The following is a 24,957-nucleotide window of genomic DNA, read 5'->3' as shown; positions in this document are numbered from 1 at the left end:
AACAATTTTGATTATAAAACAGATTTTGCTTTTAGCACTTTGCATTAGGAGCTATTGTTAACAAACACCTTGGCCTTCTTTACTGACTAAGTGTGAAGCCCAAGCATGTTCTTAAGTAAATTTCTTAATTTTTAAGTAAATAATTTCACCTTTTTGTTACAATAGTTTTCATTGGTTTAAATATAAAATTACTTTTAAATTTTATTGGCTACTATGGTTACCATAGAGATTGTCCTTGAAAACTAATAATTTGTTTTAGAACTAAGAATCAGTCTTTTTTTGAACTTTCAAACAAGAAATATCTACAATAATTCGACATTAGAATTACTTTTGGTGCTTGTCTTCTTACTTATAGTTTGAACATTGGATGATATGAAAATATTGAAATAACTCTACGTAAAATATGTTCATCATTTGTGCATCCATACAGGGGCAATGACCCCACTCCAAAATATCTGTTGACTGATCGGTCTCCGGTGGTCAGTTACCACTTGAGCATAATTTCCCCGCAACTATCTGGAGCTGCCGAACCGACGGTCACATATGACTGATGGTCAGAAATAAAAAGTCACTTGAAAATAGTTCAATTTGAAACATACAGTTCAGACATAAATGATAAATGAGTCATATCATGACAGGCTTGGGGTAATCGAATACAGTAATCACCTGTAACTGATTACTTAAATACAAGTATTCAAATGTATTTTGATTACTAACCTCAATCTGATTACATGTAATTTAATTTAATCAATTACAGTGAATTTTCTATCTGTAAATTTATGATTACTTTTGATTACTCTCTGATTACTGGAAGAATAATATGACACCAGGGTATAATCATATGGTATAAGTTTACAACATACGTGTTTATCCAATATCTTGCTTCACTTCATCTGGAAAATATTCCTAACAAGTTCAATGTATTAAGGTTTATAAGTATATCACCAAAACAAAGAAATATTTGATAAACAAACAACATCGTTACCAATATTTTACCTGACCATTACATGTTCTGCCATAATGTCCCATATGACGGATACTTAAAAATATTCTGAAAAAGTTGTCCCCCTTTGAAAATAAATGCCATTTGTAAAGAAATAAAAATAAACAATTGCTGTAAAATTTTGTTCCACCTAGTTATAAGAAATTCCAACACACGCATGCTATTGCAATTGCATCAAAACGAATACAGGTAACAGTTACTTGAAAATGGTGAGTCTTCAAAGGCCTTCGACTGTCCAGAAGTGGGCCCCCTTTAGGCAGTCCTTTTTCTGGAATTCAATGTTTATATCAATATACTGACACTTATTTTGTAGTTTTTGTAATGATAGCGTGTATATTACTCTACAAAACAAGTGGACTTATTAGCAAACACATTTTGTTCAAGTTTAGTGGAGATCGGATGAGAAATGACAGACACACATTGCACACCTAGAGAGGTCAGTAAATCAGTGTATGTCTCCCACACCACTGTGTGGTGGGACTGACTAATTACTTGCCTGTATGGTTAATGCTATATTGATTCAACTATAATATTTCTATAATTAGCACGCCATGCTGAATACTAAAAGGGCAATAACTAAGTGAAAATTCATCTGAAAAGTACATGAAGAAGTTATGCGCATCTCCACTTCAGAATAAACTTTCATATTAAGCTTTGATGAAATGACTGCTGAGGATACTCCTGACAAGAAACTGTATTTATATAGTATACTAGGGCTGGGACAATTTCAAAATTTTGAAACCGGTTAATCGTTTGCATAAAATCAAACCAAACCGGTTAAATGGCCGCCATACTGAAAATGCTGTTTTCTTTCCTGACAACTGTATCAAGGTACTTCCAGCAGCTAAATAAAATTAGGAACATATGAACTTTATCGTTTGCAAGCAGTGTGATAATTGATAAGTCATATTTTGTGGTATTTTATTTTAAACATATCACGACAGGCAAATTATTGACTACTGACTACGAGGGCTCTTCAAAAATAATGTAAGACTTTTTCTCTAGCTTTTATATACTTTAATGAAGCAAAACAAAAAATATACCATCATTATTTGTAATCTTTCTACTAAATGCACTGCAAATTTGACGTGATTATGACTGCGCATTCAGGAGTTGCGCCTCCTCGAAAACAGTCACTTACACGGACCCGGCACACAGCGATCATATTTCCACAATGTTAATGACGTTGTGCTTTCATTTTTTTTTGGGGGGGGGGGGGGGGGGCTTTAATGTCGCACCGACACAATTTTAGGTCATATGGTGACTTTCCAGTTTTAATGGTGGAGGAAGACCCCAGGTGCCCCTCCGTGCATTACTTCATCACGAGTTGGCACCTGGGTAGAACCACCGACCTTCCGTAAGCCAGCTGGATGGCTTCCTCACTAGTTCCTAACATGAAGAATTCAACGCCCTGAGTGAGGCTCGAACCCACATAGATGAGGGACACGTGATTTGAAGTCAGCGACCTTAACCACTCAGCCACGGAGGCCCCTCGTGCTTTCATGGTGATGCTTTCATTAGGTTTGCATTAATTCATATTTGTAAATTTATTCTATAAATTTTCATATCGATTGAGCAATATTTTAGTCATAAGAAATTATTTGGTTAACATACTAACTAGAATGTGTCTGTAGGACACAGGGTGTGCCCCCCACTGGTACATTTGTCACAAATAAGGGGCAATAATTCAAATGTTTGCAGTCTTAATGGGGTATAGCCTCAACAAACATTTTATGAAAAGGATTCATTATTCTAGACCCTATACTTTTTGGGCTATGAGCATCACAAACAAAAAAATCCACTACTTTGGCTATTTCATGAGCCATAACTCTGTAATAAGAGCTAAGATTCTCAAGAAGAATGCCAAATGATCAAGGTCACATCACGATAAAGACTCCAGCAAGGTTTCCTGAATTTACATCTAGGGTAATACTTTTTGAGCTAGGCACATAATTAGGTGAAAAAGTGCATTTTTTACTATTTCCGGGACCATAACTTTAAAAATAGGGGGTGGAGCCAGCCAAAAATTTAGAGGTGTGCAAGTTTACATCATGATAAAGAATTATGCAAGTTTTCAACCATTTATATAAAATACTTTTTGAGCTAGGCGTGTCTCAAGGTGAAAATGTACATTTTTGACTATTTCAGGGGCCATGACTCTGAAAATAGGGGGTGGACCCAAATGAAAAATAGGAGGTGCGCAAGTTCATATCATGATTAAGACTCATGCAAGGTTTCATGAATCTATATCAAATACTATTTGAGCTTGGCGTGTCACAAGGTAAAAATGGGCATTTTTTACTATTTCAGGGGCCATAACTCTGAAAATAGGGGGAGGAGCCAGATGAAAAATAGGAGGTGTGCAAGTTCATATCATGATTAAGACTCATGCAAGGTTTCATGAATCTATATCAAATACTTTTGAGCTAGGCATGTCACAAGGTGAAAATGTGCATTTTTGACTATTTCCGGGGCCATAACTCTGAAAATAGGGGGCGGAGCCAGATGAACAAGAGCTGTCCGTAAGACAGCCAAGCTCGACTATTCGAAATATTGTCACAGAAGCAGGAAATTATTACCCAAAATGTTAAATATCAAAAGAGTTTTAAGTTCGAAATGGGACATAATTTGACCAAAATACATATCAGAGTTATGGGACTTGGTGCTATCAACAAGTTTTATAACCCCAAAGAAACATGTTAAGTTTCAATTCAATATCTGCATTAGTTTTGGGGATAGTAACTTGCATGTAAAACTTTAACCAGAATTTTCTAAGTCCAAAAGGGGGCATAATTTGCTCAAAATACATGTTAAGAGTTATGGAACTTGACCCAGTGAGGTTGGTAATTGACCTAGAAAAAGAATAAATAAGGTTCAAAGCTATATGCCTTTTGGTTATAGCTGTATGTACTTGCAAGCAAAACTTTAACCAGAATTTTCTAAGTCCAAAAGGGGGCATAATTTGCCCAAAATACATGTCAGAGTTATAGGACTTGGTGCTATCAACTAGTTTTATAACCCCGAAGACACATGTGAAGTTTCAATTTAATATCTGTAGTAGTTCTGGAGATAGTTACTTGCATGTAAAACTTTAACCAGGATTTTCTAAGTCCAAAAGGGGGCATAATTCGGCCAAAATACATGTCAGAGTTATGGGACTTGACCCAGTGAGGTAGGTAATTGATCTAGAAAAAGAAAAAATAAGTTTCAAATCTATATGCCTTTTAGTAATAGCTGTATGTACTTGCACGCAAAACTTTAACCAGAATTTTCTAAGTCCAAAAGGGGGCGTAATTTGGCCAAAATACATGTCAGAGTTATGGGACTTGACCCAGTGAGGTAGGTAATTGATCTAGAAAAAGAAAAAATAAGTTTTAAATCTATATGCCTTTTAGTAATAGCTGTATGTACTTGCAAGCAAAACTTTAACCAGAATTTTCTAAGTCCAAAAGGGGGCGTAATTTAACCAAAATGAAGGTCAGAGTTATGGGACTTGGTGCTATCAACTAGTTTTATAACCCCAAAGACACATGTGAAGTTTCAATTCAATATCTGCATTAGTTTTGGAGATAGTAACTTGCATGTAAAACTTTAACCAGAATTTTCTAAGTCCAAAAGGGGGCATAATTTGCTCAAAATACATGTTAGAGTTATGGAACTTGACCCAGTGAGGTTGGTAATTGACCTAGAAAAAGAATAAATAAGTTTCAAAGCTATATGCCTTTAAATGATAGCTGTATGTACTTGCATGCAAAAACTTAACCAAGGTGTGACGCCGACGCCGACGCCAGGGTGAGTAGAATAGCTAGACTATTCTTCGAATAGTCGAGCTAAAAATAGGAGGTGCGCAAGTTCATATCATGATTAAGACTCATGCAAGGTTTCATGAATCTATATCAAATACTATTTGAGCTAGGCGTGTCACAAGGTAAAAATGTGCATTTTTGACTATTTCAGGGGCCATAACTCTGAAAAAAGGGGGCGGAGCCAGACGAAAAATAGGAGGTGCACAAGTTCATATTATGATAAAGACTCATGCAAGGTTTCATCAATTTATATCAAATACTTTTCGAGCTAGGCACGTCAGGAACTTTTGACGGATGGACAGACGGACAGACAAGGGCAAATCTATATGCCCCCCCCCCCAAAGTGAGGGGCATAATTAAAAAATAGAAAATGAACTTCTAGTTTTATGCAACAAAATATTTGCACTATCAATGCCAGATCTACAAAATGTCATAGTAAAATCCTGTTTCCCACTTCCCACTGCTGCCCACACAGCTATTAGCAAATAAATATTACACCAAATTCTTTTAATATTCCCCAAACATGCCAAATGTGTAATTATTTAAGAACTATGATTTTCCCCCCATGTTACCAGTACCAGTATTCTCAATATATGAAAAAAATCCCTCATTGATTCCAACGACGGCATAGTAGTTGTTGAGAAACATGCTTGTAACATGCAATACTTTTATGACACAGATGCTTACTTTGACAAAAGTGATTACATAGGCTCTACCTATTTCTAATATTTCGAACAGTCCAGCTAAAAATGCGCCCATGCTTACAATAAATGCTCAACTAGATTTTGAGTTTGAATACCAACTAGGCAATGTAATGCAGTCGGGTTATGATGGAAGAGGCTAAGGGTCCAGTAATCAATACACTTTACTGCGCTGTAGGTGGACAGCTTACTAATTTTTCCTGCATTTCAATGCCAAGAAATGTTTAAAGCCATATGTCAATGAGTTTCCAAACAAGAGGGCCCAGATGGCCCTAGGTCGCTCACCTGAGAAACACACCGTAACAGTGTAAACATGTTTGACCTAGTGATTTCATGGAAACAAATATTCTGGCCAATTTTCATTAAGATTGGACAAAAAATGTGGTTTCTTGAGTTTAAACAAGTATTGTCTTTGATATGACCTTGTGACCTACTTTTGACCCTAGATGACCCATATTCAAACTTGACCTAAATTTTATCAAGGCAATTATTCTGAGCAATTTTCATGAAGATCAGTTGAAAAATACAGCCTCTATTGCATACACAAGTTTTTTCTTAGATCTGACCTACCGGTAGTGACATTGGTTTTGAACCCAGATGGCCCATATTCGATCTTGACCTAGATTGCATCAAGGTTATCATTCTGACCAAATTTCATGAAGATCAATTGAAAAATACAGCCTCTATCGCATACATAAGGTTTTTCTTAGATCTGACCTAGTGTCATACTTTTTGAACCCAGATAATCCATATTCATAAGCAACCTAGAATTCATCAAGGCAATCATTCTGACCAAATTTCATGAAGATCAATTGAAAAATACAGCCTCTATCTGATACATAAGGCTTTTCTTAGATCTGACCTAGTGACATACTTTTTGACCTCAGATAACCCGTATTCATACTTGACCTAGATTTCATCAAGGCAATCATTTTGACCAAATTTCATAAAGATCAATTGAAAAATACAGCCTCTAACGCATACACAAGGTTTTTCTTTTAACCAAAAAAGAACTTTCTAAGTACATAAATTTAGAGCATAAAAACAGAAAGAAAGGTAAATTCTAACTGTAATAGTAAAAAGTTTTTTAATTCAAACTGTTTATAAACATTTACAGTGTTAAAGTTTCAGAATAATACTGTTTATAATACAAGTTGATTTGAACAACATCTCCTACACTTTAAACAATGGCGATGTCAAAGCTTTCTTACAATAGTGTATTATCAAGTTGAAGCAGGGCTTCCACTGGGCATCAGAAGGTTGTAGCCACTGTTTGAGAGAAACTGCCAAATTGAAGCTGAACTGCTGAAGTTTGGCCACATTTTCATAAAATCTTGTCGCCACTTTCAAAAATATGTAGCCAGTTCTTTGAATTTGTAGCATTTAGCTACAATGTACACTGAGGAATGGTAGAGGAGGCCTTGTTAAGTAATGGCTTTATTTCACTCCCGCGATGTCAAACATGTGACAAATCATGATAAAGTAATAAAATGACATTAATTGGACGTTGGAAGTTAATTGGGCCTGGAAGTAAAAAAAGATATGCTGGAAAGTAACGGAATAGTTGTAGTGAACGTAATTGTAAAACCCAGTACTGAGTACAAAATTTTCAAGAGCGCCTCTGGCTAAGTTCACACTGCAGCTCTAGGGAAGGGTAGGCTGTTGTGTAAAGGATACTTACTTGCACATGGTGATTCTCAGGAATATAATTATTCAAAATCTATGTTCAAATGCTTTTGGTAAGAACTAGGCTAAACGTATGCATTCTATAATAGACCATCTGGGTCTGACACGTGCGTCAGTACTTTGATCCGAATACTAACTATCTCCCTGCATTTAAACTGAGATTACGTGACCAATTTATGCAATAATGGAATGCATCAATTAATTCAATGTCAAAGCTGAAATATTATTATGTCAGTATAAAACAGTCTTTTGTTATGAAGAATACATTGATAAAATTGCCAGTGAAAATTTAAGAAAAATGTTTACTTGTTTCAGATTAAGCTCCCGTAAGTTAGAAATCAAGTCTGGTAGATTTAATAATATTGATCGAAATAACAGAATATGCAAAATCTGTAATCAAAATGCAGTTGAAACTGAGTACCATTTCTTGCTATGTTGCAGTAATACAGATGTTAGAAATAAGTATTTGGGAAATACAGCGTGGCCTACAATTCTGATGTTTAAAAATATTATGTCAACAAGAAAATAAGAAACGTCTTGTAAATATTTGTAGATATATATAAAAGAATCTGACTTAGGGCTAAGTAGCACCTTGAAAAAATTACCGCAGTATACCACGGTTTTTTCATATTTACCACAATATATACCACGGTATACCACCATTTTTATCGTAAGACTTTCAGCTATGATAGTGGTCATAAAAATACTGAAAAACTGCAGAAAGACTTAATTTATTATGAGCAACAACGAAGAGTCTAGTTACTTGACTAGAATTAAAGAAAAAATACACAGGACTTATGACTAGTTAGATTAATGACCCTTAGTACTTTTTACCAGCGTGGATTCATCAGAAGACGCCATATTGTCTCTAGGGAAGCACTGGGTCACATGTATATAGGTCACGCTTGTTTGAAGTTGGATTTGTGCACCCGTTTGATCAACCAGTAACGTTTACAAATAGTATGAAGGCTTCATCAAACTGTTTTCAAACAAAAAATCATAAATTTCGACAACTTTTTCCATACTATTTATTTCTTTTTGAATACATGCAAATACATACCAGGATATTTTAAACTATCCTCGTTTAAACTTGAAGTCGGGGCTCGCCAAATTTACCAGATTCAAAGTAAAAACAAGTGCGCCCATGACGTCATCCATCTATATGGAATAATCCGGTGTTTTTCGAAGGTTTTGATTGGGGATCATGCGGTCCCATTGGGTGGTTATTTTTGGAAACTAATAACAGTAGCATGGGAATTCCAGAGATAAAAATCAGAAAATCATGCATGGTGTCATTTGCTATTACGGTAGGCTACATAGACAATGCAAATTAAAAATAAACAGAAGTAGGGATAATGTTGATACAATACCGGTATTCCTGGATGGTACCGCGGTATCGTTCCACGGGAAAATGGTACCACGGTTACTGGTAATGTATACCAGTAATACTGCGCACGTCTTATCTAAGTATAAGACATAAAACCCTATCAAATCTTGCTGTTTCTTAATCAGTTTCTGTTTGGTATTTTATAATGTGTGATATTCTCATGACAGTGCTATGTTTATGCCATATTTTGTTTGCCATGTTTATTATATGTTGTATGTTAAATGACCAAAGGCAAATTTAATTGCCGATTTTGCTAATAAAGTTGATTGATTGATTGATTCTTATTTGTGGTAAGTCAGAATATTGATGTTTAATATCTATACTCACATGTCTGAATAAACCATTGTGCGATGATGTTCCAGAAGGGCCATGCACAGTACCCGGAAGACGAAGACAAAGACATGAGGAATTTTGAAAGTGAAATGGATGCTTAAGGCCTATGCTATTTTGAAATTATGAATTAGGTGGGTGGGGTACATGATATTATTTCTGAGGAATTTCGAAGTTACTGTAAAACAAACGTTATTCCAATGTGACAATACATTAAAACCATGAAGTGCTGAACTCTTACTTTAATTAAAAAAGTAAAGTGGGAAAAGTTATCAGTATGTTCGTGTCACAATTTTCGGGGTAAGCATTCTATGTCATCATGCATAACTGCGAAAACTATAACATACATAACAAAGCTAAACTATCCGTGTAAATGAGCTGAGAGCTATTTTTCTATTTCTGTTTATTACTTTTCTAAAAAACACATTACAATTTACCAGGTGCTGGCAAAATTTGTCATTTTTGTGCACATGCCTTCACACATGAAAGAAGTCCGAGCTATAGGTATGGTGTGCGAGAAGGGCCTGAGCGCCTGAGTGCTCATTTACAGGGATTGCACTGCTCAGATAAATATATATATAACTTTATCATATTTTAAAGTCTGCAAAGTGCAACAAAAGAAATAGCAGTATTAATTTTGTAATAATATTATTTATTTACAAGGTATGTCTGACAAACGACATCGAGAATTCTAACTGACCTTTTAGAAAGCTGCATTTTCAAGTACCTGAAATTTTCCACTTTGGTTAAAAAAGAATTTTTTACAATAGATAATGACTGACTACAGAGGGTAATAAAAAAAGCCTTGACCTAGAGAATGCTACAATCTAATAAACTTCAAAGTTTAAGTTTAAAATTATATTGAACACGTTTGCTTTAATTTCAGGTGAAAAATAAACTAGAACTCTATGATAAAAATCGAATAGATCATTTCGTCATGAAAGACGTCATGACGTTTCAAAGACAAATAACAATGTTTAGTTCCGGTTTTGTTTTATCAGTTCCAGCATAACGTTATGAATTTTTGATAAATTAACGTGTTTTGAATCGAGAAATATACAATCAGGAACAAAGAGGAACTGTCAAGGTATTAATTTTTATTCCGTTTTTCGAAATAAAATATAAATAACTACATAAATCTTCTACATATATGTAGTTCGTAATACGTCATTTAAAGCACGAGAGTAATCTTACATCCCGGGGTGTAAGATGGATTTTTCCAGCACCGGTAAAAATACCGGAAATCCCTGTCTGGTATGCAAGAAATTAGGAATATGTTTGTTTTACATGTAAGATTAAAGCATTAACCCCTCGTGAAAATATAATGCATGTGGGGTTCACTGTTGATATATAATTGTTATATTATATTTTGATGTTACACTGAAACAAACAAACCCTTTTTGCATATTCATTTATATAACTAGAACTGTCACAGGAGTGACTCATACCCCCACCATACGGTCTTGTCACAGAAGAATGGAAACCATAAGGAATCTTAAAAATACTTTGGAGTACTTCATCCTGGGCTTCCACATATAAGTAATACTAGTATAATACTAGTATAGTAACACAAGTAAATATATTAAATCTCTAATATTAGAGATACACTAAAAGTGAATACAAAAAAGGGTCTTACCGACCCATGTTACCACAGAAAAATGTTTTTACTTTCTACATAGGACTTATAAAAAAAAAGTTAGAAAAATACCTAAAATACTGAAAATCTAAAAATAGGATTTCTAAAAATAGACTAATTCCTGGAATTTAAGGGGAAGAAACTCAGTACAAAAGTTAAAAAAGGTTACTTCCCTTTGGCTCTAAGCCAATCAGAATGAGATATAGTGAAAATACATCAAAATTAACCTTAAACTCTAGGTAATAGGGGAAACAATTCAAGAAATATTAGTGTCAGAGTTATGCACCTTGTGTCACATGATGTGGGTGATGAGGTGGAACATCTATTTTAAGTCTGGATCAAATCCATTCAGTAGTAACTGAGATATAGTGAAAATACATCAAAATTTACCTTAAATTCTAAGTAAAAAGGGGCATAATTCATGAAAAATTGGTGTCAGAGTTATGCACCTTGTGTCACATGATGTGGGTGATGAGGTGGAACATCTATTTTAAGTTTGAATCAAATCCATTTTGTAATAATTGAGATATAGTGAAAATACATCAAAATCAACCTTAAATTTAAAGTAAAAGGAGACATAATTCATAAAAAAAATTATGTCAGAGTTAAGCACCTTATGTCACATCATCTGGGTGATGAGGTGGAACAACTATTTTAAGTTTGAATCAAATCCATTTAGTAATAACTGAGATATAGTGAAAATACAACAAAATTAACCTTAAATTCTAAGTAAAAGGGGACATAATTCATGAAAACTTGGTGTCAGAGTTATGCACCTTGTGTCACATGATGTGGGTGATGAGATGGAACATCTATTTTAAGTTTGAATCAAATCCATTTAGTAATAACTGAGATATAGTGAAAATACAACAAAATTAACCTTAAATTCTAAGTAAAAGGGGACATAATTCATGAAAACTTGGTGTCAAGAGTTATGCACCTTGTGTCACATGATGTGGGTGATAAGGTGGAACATGTATTTTAAGTTTGAATCAAATCCATTTGGTAATAACTGAGATAATAGATTTCGGGACGCCACGGGACGGGACGCGACACGACGCGACGGGACGCGACAAAACTGCCTCCTATATACCCCCCTCAAACATGTTTGGTGGGGGTATAAAAATATAATTTATTTTGTTGGGTTTAACGTCGCAGCGACACAATTTTAGGTCATATGGCTACTTTACAGCTTTAATGGTGGAGGAAGACCCCAGGTGCCCCTCTGTGCATAATTTCATCACGAGCGGGCACCTTGGTAGAACCACCGACCTTCCGTAAGCCAGCTGGATGGCTTCCTCACGTGAAGAAATCTACGCCCCAAATGAGGTTTCGAACCCACATCGATGAGGGGCAAATGGTTTGAAGTCAACAACTCTAACCACTCGGCCACGGAGGCCCCCATAAAAATATAAACAAACAAAAACGGGAACAATGTTTACTTTGTTTGATTGAGTGTAACACCAAAACGACATAATGAACTTTTCCCAGGTTTTGTTGGTGGGGAAAGGCTCCAGGTGCTCCTCCAGACAATTTTTGGGGCTCAGACTAGTACCTAGATCGAGACACTAACCTCAGTTGGATGGCTTCCTTACGTGAAAAGTTTTACACCTCAAGTGAGTTTTTGATTCCACGTCGGTGATGGGCGAGGAATTCGAAGCCAGCGACCATGACTGTCAAGTTTTTCTTTTGCAAGTATAAAACATAAATATTCAATTAAATTTCGTGAACATAACTGATACTCTCAATGATATTTACCACGTCGGAAATTACAAATGGTTTGCCGAATACACCATACTTTTAGTTACAAAAGTTTACACACCATGTGGGTCGGAAAGCACGAAATTTACGTTCTTGAACGTATATGTGAATCGCCATGTTTGAAATGTAAACAATGGCATAAAAGTAACTGTTTTCATGTTCGTAGTAAGGATCGACTTGTGATTGTCAATGTTCCCGATACTGAATATATATGAAGGTATAAACAAGAGCCGTTTCATCTTACAGGACTTACAAGAACATAGAACGCGGTTGTTTATTTATTGTATTTATGTTCTAGTAACCTTTGACACTGATTTCGAGGACAGGCCGGGTTTGTGACATAATTTTATACATGTCTGTTATTGGGCTGGAAAAAGATAGGTCCAAAATTTAAACTAAAAGCTATGTTGCATAAATTTTTCGTTAGTTCTGTGCAGACAATTCGGTTGTTTAAAGGTTAGAATATCAGAAAATTACAGGAAATAAAACATATCTTTGAAAAAGTCCCGATCTTTCATCATTTGTTTGGTTGGCGCATGATTACAAATTTAATGTTAGTAGGCCGTGATGTCCATGAAGCCGTGTAAAGTGATAATTTTGATGACACGTTGGTTTTATTTTGTAATAGTGAGTGATCGTTAAGTGATCAGAAAGATCGGACAGTGGGATGTTATAAAAAAGGTGATGCTTTATTTAGATTAGAAAGTCAATTGTACTCTACAATAAGGAAATCTAAGGTAAAATACTCCTTTTACTTCGTTTACTGAAGAAAACATGGTGGACATATTTTTGTAAAAGAGCGTGCACGTGTGATTCGTGTAACACAGTTTAACATCGTTTTCTTAGAAAACTAACGCTCAGCTCATTTACACTGACATATCCTTGAATGAAGAATACATATATTGTATATATATGAGAGACTTACGGTACTGGTATCGGACATGTACCCGAACAGTACCAGTATCCGAATTCTCGTAATTTCTGCTTTCATGTAACCCTTCATAAAGGGAGTATTATATGTTTTGGAAGGCTGTTTCACAAGCAAGCATCGAGCGAAATTTCGTTCATCAATGACAAGTGTTTACAGAGAAATTCTACCTTCTTTATTAAGCAATCAACTTTCTGTTTTGTTTACATCTGAGGGATTCCACCTGACACGCATGCGCGGAAGACAAACCCATGTTTGTCCTATTCCAGGGAGGTAAATCCTGAGCTTATGATTTGCACTCCGTTGTAGAATTATTCTCCCTTTATAATTAGATAAAATATTAAGGAAATTATATTGCTATTGCATCACATGGGTATTTAGTTACAACGTAGAGCGCTCGCTTCAGGTGTGAGAGGTCGTGGGTTTGAATACCAGCCTCCGCTTAAACTTTTATCTTTTCTTTATTACTTTTCTTAAATCTATATAACACAGCTGAAGGACTTAAAATCAATATAAAACTCCCATATACCGGGGGTACAATGTATACAGTAATCAAATAAACTACTGTTTACAAGCTAGACAAATACACGATGTGAAAGGTGCTTGTCTGAAGTGTTGCATAACATGATTGTACAGGTGCTGTACAGTACCGTACGTAACGGAACGGAAGATAGCCACACCCTGTACCATTTATGGGGAAAAGTTGTAAAGGTTAATTACATAATTTAAAATCAAAATTATAAAAGATTTTCAGTCAAAACAATTTTAAAGCTGCTTAAAAAACCATTTATCGGAAACTGGTACTGTAGATAAACCAATTAACGTTAATTAGACTGCCCTTTTGGAGCCCCTGTTTTTGGACGCATGCGCAGATAAGGCCGGTATTGTTTACATCCTTGCAAAGAGTAAAGACTAGGGTTTAACAATTTTTAGATTACTTTTGTAAACAATTTGTATTTTAAAATAAATATAATGAAAACCCTCATTTTTTATCGGAAACTGGTCTGAAACCAGTACCAAATACTTACCCCGAAAATTTCTATGCGTTTTCTTCTAATGCACTGTTGGGACATGTTTTTGAGTGTCATTGATACTTTATAATTTATTCGGAAATACATTTTTTTATTATTATTAGTTTCTTTTTGATCCCCGTGCATGTCTCGCGTTGTTACGACAATCTTAGTTTTACATAGCAGGGGTCCTGAAATATTTGTAGAGTCTACTTGTCCACGGACAAGTTGGGCCTACAAATTCACTTGTCCGTACCAAAGAAGAACTTGTTCGTACTTTTTAGTTTAAAAAGGAAAGGATCAGCATTATCATTACTAAATAAACAAATAATACAAACATACATTTCTGTTGACTTCTATTTTGACTTATATAAAGTTTTTATGTTATGACTAGAACCATCCATTTGAAAATATGTTATAACTAGCAAGCTAAGTGACCAGAACATCCACTTGAAAATATGTTATGACTAGCAAGCTAAGTGACTAGAACATCCACTTGAAAATATGTTATGACTAGCAAGTTTAGTGAGTAGAGAACACATGCCATTGACAAAAAATAATCTGTGTGCCTAGAATTTCTACCCTGGTCCCATAACATTCACTGAATACTGCACAGGTCTTTCAGGGGTCCTGAAATAAGCTGTCCGAGTTGTTAAATGTCAAAACAATCGACTCGAAAAATTAAGCCGCAAATTTTGGCTACAAGTTTTTTTTACATAGCGCCAACCTGGCTAATCGATTTTCTGAAGTAGATAACGGGAATCCCCAGACTGGCACTCATGTTCAACTTCACGGTATAATTTTCCAATAATGATCATTAAATGTAGTAAACCAGTCCACATGTCTATAGCAACAGTCAATCACGCATAAGATTGCAAATGGCTGCATACATTTTTGTTTTGATAAGGGTCATAAATTATCACAAACAGATTAGATATTGCCTTTAGGCATGCGGAAATCACAGATGACACAGATTAGTTTCGTTTTCATAAAATGTTTACCACGGAAATTTTACTTGTCCCCGGATAAGTCAGCTTCTAAAAACTGCTTGTCCGGACCGAGGAATCCACGAATCGGACAACTCGGACAGCTTATTTCAGGAACCCTGCATAGGAATTTTGCACTGTCAAAATAGCATAGGCCTGAACAGGAAGTAAATACCAAAAGAAAAATCAGATTTATCTCCCCTGAAATACAGACTAAATCCAGACCATGGAACATAACGGATTACACTTGAAATTATGTCATCCCTGGTTCCGTGCACTGTGAGGCTATAGTGCAAAATAATAATGTCACAAATTGAGGAAAGGGCAAAAATAGAGGAAACAAGGATATTCTAAAATCCACACTAAGTACTTTACTACTATGATATGCACTGTATTACAAGTGCAAAACAAGCTATAATAGATCAACAGAGCTAATAATAGCTGTATCAAGCAATAAAATAAACCAAGGAGAACGAAACTAGTTTATATTTCATAATTAGCCGATATGTACACACCATCCGAAAACCTGCAACCCTAATTACGTCCAAGAGAAGCGTCAGTACTCTAGGATTTTCAATATCAGGTCGCTGAAAAGAATGTATATTTTTACTTAAATAATTGTCTTTAATAAATCATTGTTATGATAAGGCATTATTCTGTACAATTACCCTCAAATGCGCTTTCCGCCTTTCTTGATCTCGATTTCGAAGCCTCCGGCCGCAATAACTGGTTAATAATAAAACCCGGCCCGACCCGGCCCGGCCCGACCCACGGAAATAGCCGATTCCGATTGTACGGAAACCACCGGAAACTTACGGACGGAAGGCTAATATAATTACGAATGGTGATACCGTCATCAAGGCAATTATGTGTATTTTATTTCATTATTACAAAAGTAGAAGCAAAGTATTTAATATTGATGATACGTATGTTTGATGAAGTATTGCACTTGACATAAGCAAAGACCTAAAATAACAAGATATTTGAATCACACTCAATCAAAGAAGTAATACGTTCGGCAGTCGATGTGTCATTTTTGTGTACCGGACAGACACAAGATAGCAGTTTGCAGGATACTTTCAACAGAACTGGACAAGGTAGTTAAATGTACGTGGTTATTTCACACCTAACGATGTGACACTAGGTTGTGTAGTAAGGCGAAGGGGTCTATACCGTGCACTGGAAGTATTTATAAAATTTGGTTGCCAGACCAAGATAGCGTTTTAGCATAATTATTAAGTATTAATTTAATGAAAATATCTTGTCTTAGGGAACATATGAATATAAACACTCTTATATTAATGTTGTCAAAGATTTGCATTGATAAGTACACATTTTGCGAAAATTAACTAGAAATGTAAGTTTATGAAATTATTTTTATACTCCTTCTGCCTATCTCGGTTGCGCAACCAAGATAGATCGAAAATAGATGAACTACGAAGCTATGCGCTGTTTTCATACTTGCCATTTGTTTCAGGTTGTTGAAGTATTCAGATTTGAATATAAACTAAATAAACTAATAAATTATATCAAAATCTAAAAACATAGTCCACTTTTTACATTTTTTTTCATATTAAAGGGAGGCAATTACAAAATTTCATAAAAATATCAAAGTAAACATTTCCAGAAGAAGTATAACTCTGTATAATAGGTCTTTGTTCCTGAAATACAAGAAAACTGAAAAAAATATCATAAAATGTTGCTCAAATGATAAATCATATGATTTAGCTTTAAACAAAACCGGGTGATTTTGTATGGAGATGATACCCGGAGTTACAGTAAGTTGTAGAAATGAATGAACTGGAGTATAAAATATGAAAGATCGGTCGCAAAGTTTCGGACCCGGACCCCCCCCCCCCCCCCCCCCCCCCCCCCCCTTACACACACCGAAACATGTCCGCTCAGTCTGTTTAAAACAAAACAATAAAAAACGGTAAATATGTAATACGGATAAATGGGAGGGTAGTGATAGCAATGAACTTTCATGTTTTAACAATTTAACAATTTACTGCTAACGTTATTTTTGTTTTTAGATTATTTAATTTTTGATTTCTCTTTCTTTTATATTTGAAATAATATTAGCATATCTTTTTAACACAGAATTAAAAAAAAACCGGTCCGGTCGGACTACGAACTATGCTTTTGCTATATGCTTATACAACTATTCACACAATGTTAACTTTTTTGTTTTTAAAATGAACATTTTAAAGCATGGATTACAAATGTGTGCAATTCAGATGTTAAATTATTATTCCCCACACAATGTCCAATGCACTTTTCCCATTAGTTTAACTTGAATAATATATCATAAGCGTTTTTATATCTCGTGCGCAAAAAATCGTTATTTTCAATTTCTGCGCATGTGATATTATACAATAATTGCCTTTTGGTGAGGTCGATATGAGCCGCGCCATGAGAAAACCAACATCCGCCCAGTCTGGTCAGGATCCATGCTGTTTGCTAACGGTTTCTCTAATCGCAATAGGGAGCGGTGTCTAGTGGATAAGGTGTTGGCCGCTCAATCCAGAGGTCGTGAGTTCGAGCCCCACTGGGGTCACGACCATGACTTCTCATATGACACCAGTACTGGTTTTTCCCAGGAAGCGACTCGAGAGTGGTTACAATAAGCTTGAAGCTTTCATCACAATCGAGCTAAAACAAATTTGTATAAACTAAAAACTAATCGCAATAGACAATGTTGGTTTTCTCATGCTTGGCTCATATGTGGATTTATCGGCCTGATAAAAGCAATATCAACCTCGAGCGAATTTATCGACTTGATATCGCTTTAACAGATCGATAAATCCACATATCGACCACAAATAAAAACGACAATTGTTTTATTATCAAATCCAGCCTACTCATAAGTATAAACATTAGATACAAATGTCTGCAGCCTTAGGTCATCTTTCGTGGTTAATTGTATACGACGTCGCATTGTTTTAACGTAATAACGCGTGGACGTCACAGCTGGAGGTCAATATGTGTGTTTGGCTCCACCTTCGAGAAAATACGATTTTTTATCGTTGAACATGTGACTACATCTAGAACAATGGAAAGGACTATAAATATAGATTTAATGATAACAAGAAATATCTTTAAAAATGATGGTCGGCGAATTGTTATAAGGAAAGAAGTTTATGAATTTTTCATCTAACATTCATCTTTCATCTAACATTTTTCAAATTGCAAACTAAACACCGCACTTTAACAATTTAAATGGTTCTCTTTTAATTTTCCGCAAAGGTTTCGTAGGGTTGCAATTTTGTTTCGTTTATCCTTAGACGAATAATTACAGCAGTAGTTTGATGAAGATTCATGAAGCGGTTCATGAGAAGAGGTCATTAAACGTGTTTATATTTTTAGCTAAATTGGTCCCTATCCCCATTTGTAACAAAATAGCAGAAGACCTTACGATTTTGTTACACATCGAGTTTGATAAAAATCCATTAATGCGAAGAAAGGCATATCTACTTTTAGCTTTAGTGGTCCCTAATAGGGCCCAAGTTCCTATATAAATGAATTTGGAAGAGGACCTTATAATGATGCTCCAGACCAATTATGACAAAGATCCACCAAGCTGTTCATGAGACGCTGTATAAAGGCATTTCTAGTTTTAGCTCTAAAAGGGGTCAAAGATCACAGCTGAACAAAGTTGGCTGCGGGCCTAATAAAGATGCTACAAATCAAGTTTGATTAGAATACATTAGAAACAATCAATTAAAGGATTTTTTTTATTTATTATTTTTATTTATTTCTAAAATAGGCCAACTGATCCCGCTTTAACAAATGCATATTCGCTATTCATGAATCTTTGGACAATGACGTCACACCTATAAAAAAGTGTGTTTTTTTTCTGTTTCATAAGCAAAGTTTGACCGTAGTCATATCACATAGATAAACTGTATGCAGCGTACCTTCATTTCAGTGTAATGAGATTCAGTCATTATATAGCATATATATAATGAAACAGATTTCAACCGAGTTCAGTATTTGCATACCATACAAAAGAAAAATATTCATATATAATAAATCAGTTAATTAATTTATAACAAATATATCAAAGCAAACAAGTACTCATTTTAATATGCAATCTGAATAAGTCACAAAAGCAAGAAACCTTTTCATATACAGACGACAACTGTAACAAGGAAAATCTTTTAAAAAGCACTTCTCTACATAAAAGACTTTTATCACACCTTTATTCATGTGATACGCAGACCGTATTCAGCTCTCTTTAATTTGATATATGTTGGTATTTGAACAGGTTTTTATCATATTTATTAAACTTACTTATGATTTTGAGATATATCAATATTCTTGCTAAATATACTGAGCCAAAGTTATCTCAGCGTAGCACAATCAACAGAGTAAAAGAAATTGACACTCTCGTCCAATCAGGCGGAGTGTTGCATAAATCTTCCATTTTGATAAATTATCTATAATGCGTTATCAAGCAATTTGATTTGCAAACTGAAGTCACGTGGCATATGTAACGAAAACGAATTTAGACGGCGTCGCCGAAAAACAATAATTTCATATCACATGCGCAACAACGCTATTTTGTTTTTCTGCGCATGTGATATTGCATTTTCATGTCTCCCTATGAGAGATCGATACTTTCGTACTGATTAAAAGACGATGCGCTTATTTATACATAGGATTAAATTATTTTATCTTGTGTTCATACATATGTGAACCCGGCCTATTTTTCTTTTCTGCTTTTGAATGATTTGTTCTACATGCAACATTTTGAAAACAATTTTTCATCAAATATTAAATTGAAACTATCACTATCAGATTGGAAATTAACTAACTACTAACTACTAAGAAAATGAGTGCTCTCATTATATGTTCCGTAGTTATCGCCGCTTTTCGAATGTTACTGCTGCTGATTTTGTTGAAGTATGCCCATAAATACAGCGTTATGTAACCTCAAGACTATAGATACCTATCAAAAAGTAATGATTTTTATACAGCAAAGTCGCGACAATTTCTAAGTGCTTACTAGTAAAGCCTCCTTAATTCTGTCTTCATTATTTGGTAAGTAATAACTTTTTTAATGTTAAATAAATCATTTCATTATTTTTTCGGTATAATAACATAAATAATATATTCCTGAGAGAGTGATCCCTCAAGATAACTCTATCCGTGACTTATATTTTTCAATGCGACAATTGTAACAATCAAAATTTTCCTAGCACCACAGCATAAAAATGAACCTGATAGTCATTTTATAATTTTATTTCATTCAAAAACATTTCAGGAACATTTTCAGAAAATAAAAGATACATACTAAGTGGCGAACGATCAGTAAAATGTTTAATAAGAAGTACTATATTATGTTTTTCATTACGCCGCTTTTGTGTGTAACATGTATTCAGGGATACACGCGTAACAATAAAGATCGGAAAGAAATCGAAAATGGCTAACAAAATAAGAATATAATTAAATGAAATTTATGCTGTTGTAAACTTTTTTGTGGTGATTAACTTATTTTTCCCTTAGATACAAGCATTTGTATGTAAAAACTGAGTGTGCAATAGCTGCGCGTGAAAATAGGGTAGGAGAAAATTAAGACTATACCGCGAAAACGAAGAAGGGAGATCCCTGTTTATTTTTCGCTCATATTACAATTCAAATTTTTTTTATCATAATTGTATTTGTGAAAAAAGAACACACTACTTAGTCATTCCATTTGAAAACATATAGGTTTCAATGGGCCTGTTATACCAAATGAAACATAATTACTTTTTGGATATATTGGAAACCCAAAAAATAAATTAATCTCCGTAAAACAGAAACGTCACAACTATATATATTTAGGGTTGAGCTAAAATGTGATTTCTCGACGCGATTTGCGTAGGGAGTACGAATTTTTCCTTTTCAATACAATGTAATATCGGGTGAAGATCAACTTTTACTATTATTTAAACAAGTTCTGAAGGATGCAACTTGTTTTTGGAAAATCCCGCTCATTACACTTTCTTTACCGTAAAGTTGAAAAAAAAAAATTGTAAGGTTAAAACTTTTCTGAGATGCTTTATGGATTTGGCCACACATGGGCAGTTTAACAAACCAATTATAGCTGAAGAATTACACTCAGATCTTTCGTAAAAAGTGTTAGAGTAAATCGTCTGCAGTACATTGTGATACTGATAAATTTACAAAAAAAAAAAAATCTTAATGAAGAAATTTGTGAGATTTGAAGAAACAACATCCGTTCAAAGTTTTATTTTGCTTTTTCGAGACTTATTTGTAAATTATGATTAGCGGGCTCAAACGATTCTTCAGCTGTTCTGTATCAAAAATGCCGAGCACTAGCAAACTGACTGAAAAGGCATTCTGTATACAATAATATATCAAATCAACCTAAATAAATTGCAAAGTTTTGCAAGATATGTCTAACCATTGAAGTTTAATTTTGAAGTATCTAAATGCATAATCTGAAAGTGTAGAGCATTGGTAAATATCCAGACGAACCTTAACAAGTTTTTACTTGGTCTTTTTTCACGAAACAGTGTGAATCGTTCTGTATATTGAGTGCAGTTAAATGGTAATTTTGCTCCCATTTAAAAGATTTCTTTTTCGCGTCGAGTTTTGGTTCACCAACTAATGTGAAATACACTCGATGACTGCTTCCAGGAAAGTTACCAGTACTCGCATCGAAAGAAGGGACTGTTGGGAGTCACGGTCAAAATCCGCTGACAGGATTCGACCCCGCGACCTCCGGTTTACGAGACATCTGTACAAAAATGAAAAAAGGTAAAATTTGTATCTCGATTCTACTCTATATAGTTTTGAACTAATTTGAATATAACTTAAGTAAGTCAGTTTATTCAGAGATTACTTGCAAACTTAAAAAAAAAATATATGTTAAAACATTATAGCAACCTGCCGAATATGAAATCGATTATCGAAAGTGCAAAGGCTATGCCACAAACTGCAATGTACCACAATATATTCAATTTGTGACTTTCATCGTACGCCAATTCAGTCGACTAAGTTCAAGAGATACTCAGAATACTGCGTGAACAAACCTATCTCAGTATTTGTTTCTATATATTTATACAGGAATATTTTAAAAATATGGGTACCGTGTGTAAAACTTTTCAATATTCAACGCTGTATTCTTCGTGCGTAATCGTAACCCGACTATATATTTTTTTTACATGACCCTAAATTTTCATGGTCTTTGAGATTTTTAAAAACTTTTAATAAAAAGTTTTAAAAACTGCTCATTCTATTCTTTAAAAATTGTCAGTGATATTAGAAATTATTCGTATTAATTTTTTTGACATAAAAATAATTTCCGTAAAGTCCATTGAACAAATAAGTATAAAAAATCCTGCCTTTTTACTACCTATTTTTTTAGGCATGTTACCGGACACAAAGAATTATTTAGGCTTTGGGAATGCACAGGTGAAACAAAAACTCTTTGAGGCCTGAGAGGAATTCCTTTCTTCGAAATATAACAACTTTTTGGACAAAACGTGATTATAAAATAGTATATAATGATAACGATACAAAATATCGGGAACTAATTAGAAGGCTCGTCAAAACAACGCTATGTATAACGACTTCCTGTGTACAAGTTTACAAATTATATTAAGACGTTTTTGCAACCAGAAAGAACACGCAGTTTTAACCCATTCATCAAAGAAGTTCCTCGCGGGCATCATAAAGTTCAGTGTTTTTTTTTTTTATATGTAAGTTGAAATCGACACGATATCATTCGTAATTATATTAGCCTTCCGTCCGTAAGTTTCTGGTGCTTTCCGTACAATCAGAATCGGCTATTTCCGTGGTTTGGGCCGGGCCGGGCTGGGCCGGGTTTTATTAATAACCCAATAACTCATCGTTGTCGTCTCGATCTCCGGTAAATAATGTCTTACAATGTAAATGTCTCACAGGTAGTGTTTTGAGATTAAACTTTTACATTTAAGCATTTATATGGAGTCCGGTTGTGTTATCGGCCAGAACTGATTTAACAAACCTCTTTGACCTATCAATATATTGGGTAAGTTCGTCTAATATAACGGGTCTTATGTCTTTCCATGGGTCGTTTTCTCCTGAACTAAGTAACAATTTGAGATAGTTTAAACATATTTTATTGCTCATTTAATATTTACAAGCATATACAACATTTTTTACAAACACAAACAAATAAGCAAATGGGTCGGGCCACAATTTGAGATCAAGATTATGTATACCAGTTGTGAGATGCAAATTTGTTTTCATTATCTCTCTGTGATTCTCAATAATTGGGCATTCCAGAAGGTAATGTTCTATTGATTCGGGGGTCACTACATTCAAAATTTGAGGGTTTTTTCCCCCCGTCAAACTTGTGTCTATGCCCCTTTTTAAATTGCAGGGGCCCCTTTTCTGAAATTTTGTAAAAGGGAATTCTTTGATTTGTACTTGTGCGGTAACCCCTTTTGCTTCTTTTTTAAATTTTTGGGCTTCAAGTCTACAATGGTTTTCCCTTTCCTGTTGTATCCATCGTCTTTCCCAAAAAAACTTTTGAATTTTTCCCCTTGGCTGCCTTTTTTTTTTCTTCCCTTGAGTGTTGGGTTTTGTGACTTCCTTTCATTTTTCAGCCTGTGGGTGGGGTTTCCCTTTTTCTAGTCTGTCGCTATTTATTTCAGCAATTCCCGGATGCCCTGGTGACAATAAAGTTTTATAGGGGTTCCCCACCCTTTTCACCCTGCTTTCCAGATACTTTTAACTTCTTGAACAGCCTTAATATGTAACTTGTTCTCCCATCCTAAAGTCCTTTCTTCCAGTTTTGTCTTGCTTATTTGGCCGCAATAACATCGTTGTCATCGCCATCTGAAGATAGGTTGAACACCACTAAATCAGACGTGATTACTCACGGACGTTTCCTACATTTTTTTCTACAGATAAGTTCTTTTTTAATTGTACACATATCTACTTCAATATTTACTTTACTGTATCAATTTCACCGATCATTATGATACGTCACATATAAAACGGAAAAATTTAAAAATTTAATGCCCAAATTTCTTTTTCGGTAGAGAGGGTAAAGTTCTGTAGGGGGCCTTTTAAAAAATTTGTCAGATAATATATTTTTAAAAAGGGAGGATCTCTTTTAAACTTAAAAAGGAAAAATTTGGGAATACAAACAAAATTTTGAATTTTTGGGAAAAGGTGATATTTTTTGGTGTAGCGCCTGTAACAGGCCCGGGTAAAAACCCTTTTATTTTTTAGATTTTCCAACTGTGTAAATTAAATGCTGGGAAAGAATAAAATTTTTTAATTTTACCCCCGGGCAAATTTCTTTTATTTGACTTCTAGAAAATGTCGGCTGATACGAGGCATTTGATTGGAACGCGCACCGTAATAACCAATTTTAACCTTGTATGTCTTTGTGTTGGTTTGGGTAAATTTGGACTTACGGAAATTTTAGGGAATTTTTTGTTTTTTTAATGTGTTGCTTAGTTTACTATTGCTGGACCAATGAAAAATTGTTGGGATTTTTTTTAACGGGGTTTAAAAATGTGATAAAATGGGGAAAAACGTGTTTGGTTGGGAGGTTTTTTTCTCTCGCTGCAAAAGCGTCGATTTTCCCCTCACTTGCAACTTTTAACATGTGGATTTTTAAATTGTTAATATGTACATTGTATATTATTTGGGGGATAAGGACGGGGTTTTGAATTTAAATGGATTTTAATTTTTAAATTTTTTGATTTATTTTAAAGG

The 24,957-nt window shown here is 34.6% G+C and overlaps 1 protein-coding gene across 3 annotated transcripts in view; it reads right to left on the bottom strand.

Moving 5' to 3' along the window:
* The window catches only part of LOC123561520 (uncharacterized), a 93,608-nt gene extending 77,647 nt beyond the window's left edge, over positions 1–15,961 (bottom strand). For 2 of the 3 annotated variants that reach the window (XM_053553114.1, XM_053553116.1), the window contains exon 1: positions 15,903–15,961. The gene's annotated coding sequence lies outside the window, so the exon portion shown is untranslated. The remainder of the gene's footprint in view (positions 1–15,902) is intronic. The other variant, XM_053553115.1, reaches the window with a different exon arrangement.
* Positions 15,962–24,957: the final 8,996 nt, after the last annotated feature.

The sequence above is a fragment of the Mercenaria mercenaria genome, chromosome 10, assembly GCF_021730395.1.
Source record: "Mercenaria mercenaria strain notata chromosome 10, MADL_Memer_1, whole genome shotgun sequence".
NCBI lineage: Eukaryota > Metazoa > Mollusca > Bivalvia > Venerida > Veneridae > Mercenaria > Mercenaria mercenaria.
Note: the sequence above shows the minus strand (reverse complement) of the source record. Positions and strands in the feature narration are given on the sequence as shown.